The sequence below is a fragment of the Crocodylus porosus genome, unplaced genomic scaffold (genome assembly GCF_001723895.1).
Source record: "Crocodylus porosus isolate Cpor-Errol unplaced genomic scaffold, CroPor_comp1, whole genome shotgun sequence".
NCBI lineage: Eukaryota > Metazoa > Chordata > Crocodylia > Crocodylidae > Crocodylus > Crocodylus porosus.
Window position 1 is genome coordinate 32,921,517 of NW_017728909.1, and position 7,325 is coordinate 32,928,841.

Consider the following 7,325-nt stretch of genomic DNA (forward strand, 5'->3'; position numbering starts at 1 on the left):
GAGAGTAGGTTTAGATTAGACATCCGTAAGAACTACTTCACAGTCAGGGCGTCTAGGAGCTGGAACCAACTTCCAAGGGAAGTGGTGCTGGCTCCTACCCTGGGGGTCTTTAAGAAGAGGCTTGATGTCTACCTGGCTGGACTCATCTGAGCCCAGTTTTTCTCCTGCCCTGGCAGGGGGTCAGACTTGAAGATCTACAAGGTCCCTTCTCACCCGACTTCTTTGATTCTACGAAGCAGCAAAAGAAAAAAGATTTTATGATAATAGTCTACATGCATGTCTGTCTCACCTAACTGACCATACTCTGACAGTAACCTAAGCTGACTTCATTTCTTCAAACACTTACAGTACGGTATTTCATGCCTGCTCCTGTTTTTCCTGTAGAATTACATGTTCTTTTGAGAGAAAGTTTCCCCCACCCCCTTCCACCACTGTCTTTTTCTTTTTGAAGCATATAGTTCTTTTGTTATCTTGTGTTCTGGACTTTCACCCCCTGGACAAAATTCATTTCTGCAAGTCGCTGGGGAATAGATTAAATAAATGTGGGCATTATTTTTTTAACAGATGGCTTATCTGGAGACTTTTTTCTTTTCTGCAGTTGTCCTTATGGCCTCCCTCTAAAACTAAAACAATATATTCATATGGTACACATCTCACACATCAGATCAGCATACAACATTCATAAATTACCAAACAGCTTCAGTTGCATTACAACCAATTAAGACATAAAGGCTAAGTACAGACATTCAAAAAGCCCCTGATGGAAAGCTGTCTAACTATTGCACTTAGAGCTATAAGTTAGAGTGTGTTCCATGCACTGTTTGGTAGAGATGGTGGCTCAGTGCTTGCCTGCACTGGCCAAGGCCAGGAGGCAGCAGGCACCCCCTCATGCCTCCTAGGAGCCTGCAGGAGCACTCACCCCAGCCCCACCCCACCACCAGCTGGTGACAGTCAACTCCCCGCAGTTGGCTAGCTGGGGACTTTGGAGGCTCTGGGCTAGGTTCCTGTAGTGGGGGGCGGCTTCCTCCATGCAGCTCCAGTCCCCTGGTGAAGGGAAATGCTGGGCCAGACTGCCCCTCCTGCAGATGCTGGTTGCCACTGTCAAGATGCTGAAGTGTGGGGGAAAGGGCCCTCATCTTCCCCCCAGCTTGAGAGCCCCTCCAGAGCTTGCTGGCTGGGGTTTTTGGGGGGCTCCATTCCCCCTCCCCCCACCCAAGTCTCTTGACAGTGGCAGCCAGTTCCTAGGACAGCAAATGTGGGGCTGGGCAGCTCTACTGCAGCTGCTGCCTGCTGCTATCAAGAGGCTTGGGCAGGGAGGAAGGGGGCTTCCCACCAAGAAGGATCCCCCACAGCTTGCTAGCTGGGATCTTGGTGGGGGGATTACTTCCCTCCCCACCCAAGATTCTTGACAGTAGCAGCTGCAGGAGGGGCAGCTTGACCTGGCATTTCCCCATGCTAGAAACCAGGGCCAAGGGGGGGAGACCCTGTTACATGGACCTGGCCCAGCCCCACAAAGACCCCAGCTACCAAACTGTGGGGGGGTATTCATGGTGCAGGAGATCTCTTTCTCTACCCCACCCCTCCCACCTCTTAACTACAGCATCTGCAGCAGTCTGGCCCTGTGTTTCACTGTCAGGAAATGGGGATGGGTGGGGGGGGGAATGGAGCCCCCTCCCTGAACCCCAAGCCAGCCAGCTGTAGGGGGGCTCACAGCAGATGGGCTCCGTTCACCCTCCCCCCACTCGAGCAACTTGGCAATTGCAGCCAGAACCATGCAGTGTGGGGCCTAGGATTCTTACGTACCATAGCCCCACCCTAAGGAAAGAAAGGAAAACTTGACTTAGATTTCTGCTGTAAATCAGTGTTTTTCTGTTACAATGAGCTATTCTTAGAAATAATTGTAGAAAATACTAAGACATTTCTGTAAATAAGAGTACAAAAAGGCAGGTATTGTACACTCTGTGAGGTACTGTAAACTCTCTCCCCTTGCTAATTTCTGTGGGAACTGAGGATTCCCAGAAAAATCTCAGAAACTTTTAGAATGAGGCCATAATACTCTGAGGCTAGTCTCATATAACTTAACTGGAAAATTCCAACTGGACTTCAGTAGTATGTGATCAGGTGAATAGTGAACAAAACTATAGCAAGTGACCAGAACTATAGCAAGTTTAACAAACGATATATCATAAAGAGGACACTTTATTAATCATTGATATTTATGAGTTTAAGTCAGCCTTGCAGATTTTTGCTCACCTACTTGCCCTGGGCTAGTATTTTTTTTTCCCTTGACAGGGTAGTAAAATATTATTAGATTTTTTTCATTATCATTAATCACCATGGTAAAGGGCAGGCAGGTATGGTAAATTTTAATGACAGCCATGCAAGACTAGGTTAGCATTAGTGCTAATCAAATAATATTTGAAAAATGATTTACTTGATGATGACTTTTCCTTGCCACTTGGCAAATACGTAATTTGCAAATACATTTATCCATTTTTCATCTGGCTCTGTATTTGATAAATATGAATTGAATTCCTATATTTCCCATGTTATTTTTTCCAGACTAGCCAACTGAGTATTGAAAAAGATATTAGTGAACAGTCGATCTGTTTTAGTTAATGGAGTAGCATTCTGCTTGTGGAGGGTAAAGTCTGAATTCATCTTAGGTCATAGCAAAAATGAACAACAGTTTAAGGTGGCTCCACCAACTGGGAGGGAGAAGGTTAAAAGGATTCCTTGTTTTTCTTTGTAAAATTCCTGGTTCCGATCTTATTCTCCCAGGACCTCTAGGATGAATCCTTCCACAGATTTTCTCACAGGGAACGACAAGTCTTCAGCATTCTTCAGGAATAAGACTTAGCAGCAGCTCTAAGGAGTTGGTAGACGAAGCTAGGTGAAGTCCCACTCCGGAGAGGCTAGCTGTTGGGTCGCGTGGTCCCAGTACTACCTATTTCTCTTTCAACAGCATTCCAAAAGCTCCCAATGTCAATAGTTACAGATTCTGTAGACTTTTGCAGAGTTGAAGGATTCATAGCTGGATGGAGAAAAGGATAAGGAAGGTTATGTAAAGGGCAGGTTCCAGTAGGACTTTCACAATTTCAGAGCATGTGTGTATCAAAAAGTGGAAGCTGCATAACTATTTAATGGAATGGCAGCTCCCTTGACTCTCAGCTGAGCCTACTAAGCAACCACAAGAAGACAACCAACACCTGCAGGACTCTGGTACCTTCAACTCCTTCTGTTTGACTTCGCCATTAGGTGCATCTGTGTTAATTAGTATGGGGTGGATGACCGGATACTCTGGCTCAACTTAGGGGTTTGTAAATGTGTTTATTGCTAGGTAGAAGGCTATCTTTATGGAACCGTCATACAAAAAATACATAAAATATGGTGATAAGTAGTCAGTAAACCCAAGGTCATCTTTTGGGGATGCAGACGGATGAAGAGTACCTTCTCCTTCAGCATGGGAAGTGATAGTTGGATGTGTACAGTTATATGACAGAAATGACACTTGAATAGGATATAAATGTTAAAAATCCCATGTGAATACTTTAGAAGAGTCTAACTGAGTATCTTGCTGGACATACAGTTTTTCTCCTTCCACCTTTTGCTCTTTTCCTTAGTTAAATCTTGACCTTTTGGTTAGGGACAGACTTTACACATAAACCAGTTTAAGTGATCAGAAACTGGTTTAAACGTGTAACAGAATGGATGTTCAGTGCACACAAACCAGTTTGAAAATGGCTGAAACCCGTTTGAGATAAGTCTGATACTACATTCAACTAGGTTTACCTGGTCTGGCTCAAACTGGTTTCGGCAGTGTCTGTCCCAGAACTCTTCCTGTTTAAAATTAAACCAGAGTCCCCCAGCGTCCCAAATGCTTTGCAACTCTGGGTGGGGCTCCACCCTCTACTCCAGCCCAGCTGGGCTGCCTGCCTCTGCCTTCTGCTCCCTCAGTGGAGCTCTGGCACAGACTGCAGGTGCAGCAGTGTCTGCCTGGCTTTCTCCCGCTCTCCTTCTGACCTTTGCAGGCCACAGCACTTGGCTACGGGGATGAAACTAAAGCAATAAAATCCATTTCTTAAAAAATGCAATGGGATTCCCTGTATGGGGTAAAATAGTTGTAACTCCAGGTTTACAGAGGGTTATATACATTTATACTTTCCATTTAGACCAAATTCCTCCTTTATTGCTAGATTAACTTTTAAGTTGAAGTGCACAATAGACTGAAACATAATTTATGATGTAGTAGGATACTCTCCAACTAGGGTCTTCGGGGTTCCTAGCAGCAGAGTCAAAGCTCCAGGTTCTCAGATGACAGGCAGCTGCACCACTGATCACATGCTTCTTCCACTAAGCATTGTGTGCATGGGTGTGTACCAACAGTTGATCTCTATATAACTGTGCATGTGCTGGTATCTTCTAAATCAAATGAGCTGAGCCTAGGAGGAGTATAGCTTGACAGAGACGTTCTAGCCATCCATCTGCTTTTCTGGTGGTTTGGGCAGATGTGACTGTACCAGAGCCATCTGTGAGACATTTATTAGCACTGTAATATGTTTGTTTGCATCAAGAGTTTATCATGGGACAATGTAAGTGTGTTACATATTCATCCTTATACAAACACTAGTGTTTTTACTAGAACCTCTATATTGTCTATTTTGAAAGAGGAAAGGCATAACATCCTCCATATTGTAACTCAGGTGTAGTTTTTTTCTCTCTTTAGTATAAGAATTCTTCGTATTTAAAGTCTTTACTTAAGCTTGCTAGTATAATACAAATGTATTGACAACATAAATGTATAGAAAATAATGTCAGCTTTCCAACCTCTAAAGAGAAAAGGTAACACACTGTTTCGTTAAGATTAAAACTGAAGGATACAAAACTATATAAAGACAAATCTTAACTCTGCTCAGATACAATGGGGACAGAGTTCAGACAAATACTTAGCAGGTTGGTAAATTTAAAATTAAAGATGTTTCCAAAACACTATTTAAAGTATTTCCATCTCTTAAATTTGTGGTTTTAACATATTTTACAGTAATTACAGGGAGGTGAAAGTGGGTCCATGTGAAATGAAAGTATATCTGAGTGAAACACAGTGGTTCCCTGCTTAGATGTTTTGTTGCTACCTACAATAGAGTGGCTGTTTAAAAATGACAGATCTGAGTGGCCATGCACTAGAATTTGTCACATCTGCACCTTTAACAAAGCCTCTGTGCTCTCCGTTACACCTGAATATCCCTATTGAAGTCTTTGTGGCAGCAGCTTGTGTGTAATTGAGAGGAGAATTTGGCCCTCTGTGTTGAAGTTGCTCCTTTGAAAGCGGTTCCACCCCTTTTGGCTTAATCCCTGCCCCTTTAGTGGAATGTAATCCCGTTCTTGTGTAAGTGTAATGTGACTCGAGTTGCAGGCAGCAACTGGATGGGGGAAAACACAGTTTGCATAGCTGAAAATGCAGAGCCTCATTGTCTGTCTCTCTTCTGTGCATGAGCAGTGGAGTAGGATAAGGAAGGTAGTTTCATTTTGCTCACATAAATCCTGTTGATAGTCATAATAAAATCAGCAGAGAGACTGACCAAACAAATATATATCGTGCTGTACCAATTTTCTTTAACTTATAATTTAATGTTATTTTTCCTCCATGTTTAGGTAACAGCAAATATTCAGAGCTGGGTTGGATCTTCAACATGTTTGCAGAGGAACCTCAATATTTGAAGTTCAAAGCAACAACATCTATGAGGCCATAGGTGCTGGAAGATGGTTAAGCACTTCACTAGCTTAAGGCAGTAACTGGTCACTTTGATTTTATGTTTTATTACCAAAATGTTTTACTGCAGTTTTATTCAGGTACTTGAAGTTAAAGTTTTAAGCAGCTAGTTATATCATGGCCCTGTCATTGTCTGTTGTAACTGCCGATCTTCCATACCTCCGAAAAAATCTATCCCATGGTAAGTCATATATTAGGATTTTAATGTACTCTGCTGTAACGTATCTTGTACAATACCATTCACAAAAAGTGTTTTAGGTTTTGTGTACAGTTTAAAATTCTTCTAATCTTTGCACATTATTTGGGGGAAAAAACCCTGAAAGGCATAAAAATGATGTATACATATCGTTTTTAATTCTTTATTAATTATTTTTCCCAAGAACTGAGGTTGCAAAATTGTGCTGAAGTTCAGGGAATGTTTGTTTTTAAAACAAAAACCTTCAGATTTTCAATAAAAGTTAATAACTTCAATCAGAAGCAGAAAAAATGACTGACAGTCTGCGAAAAAAATGAAGTATGCTTAATGCAAATGTGCTATAATCTCTATTACCTGTTACATTTGGAATATACATAGCTTGAAACTATTCACTTACACCAAATCCTGCCAGATGAAGACATCAGTGTATCTCTAACTCTGTATGGCACCACTGAAATGAAACTGGGATCTGTCCACACAATGCTTTCTTCAGTAATCAGGATCTCAGGGTCCTTTACCTTTATACCCTACTGCATCATACAAACAGAAGCTGAAGATTTACAGAAGGCAGCCTCAAGGAGTTTTCTTTTTGATGGTGCCTTCAAATTACAAGTTGAAAATTTTGATTTGCAAACTGGCTTTCACAGCAAGGGTTTTTTACTAGAACAGTGAAGTTCTGGAGCAGCCTTAATGGGGACAAACCACCAGACTAGCTTGAAGATTAAGTCTAATAAAAGCTTTTGAATACGAACATAATGATGTACCTGCAATAGCAGGGACCCAATTCAATAACCCAGGAGCATCTTTTTAGGTGTATGAAAGTCTGAGCCACTGATCTGTTGGCGATAGCAACTGAACCAAATTAAGGTAGCATCTGGAAATAACATGCAGACTTAAAATATATATCTTCTGTTTCAACTGAAATCCAATTTGGATATCTGAAATTTGCTAGGGGAATTAACCTCTAGGCATTTCAATTACTTTGATTTTTAGATCAGAATAAGTTGGCTTTCCTAACCAAAACTTAAAAAAAGAAAAATCATCCATCCTGCCAGCTATCATTTCTGGCCAATTGCTTCCTTGGTTTTGACTTGACAAGCAAGGGTTGCTCTTGCAAGTAAATAACCTCAAGGTTACACTTGCATTACGGTTCACCAGGCAAGGAGTGCTGTGAACTGGGACTCCGTTTACTTCTCTGATACTTACCTGCCGTGGACTCGGTGGCAAATCCTTTTAGGGTTAAGATATTTTGAAAATGGCAGTAGGAGCCTATATATATCTCATTAGGTGGATCAGAAGCGATGCATATTAGGGGGTGCACATGCATTCTCTGAGCATAGCGGTGTACCCCCTGCAAAC

At 42.0% G+C, this 7,325-nt stretch overlaps 1 long non-coding RNA gene across 1 annotated transcript in view; it reads left to right on the top strand.

The window, feature by feature from the left end:
* LOC109307893 overlaps positions 1-6,244 on the top strand; it is a 29,645-nt gene extending 23,401 nt beyond the window's left edge. The window contains exon 2 of the long non-coding RNA XR_002100394.1: positions 5,653-6,244. This is a non-coding gene — a long non-coding RNA (uncharacterized LOC109307893). The remainder of the gene's footprint in view (positions 1-5,652) is intronic.
* Positions 6,245-7,325: the final 1,081 nt, after the last annotated feature.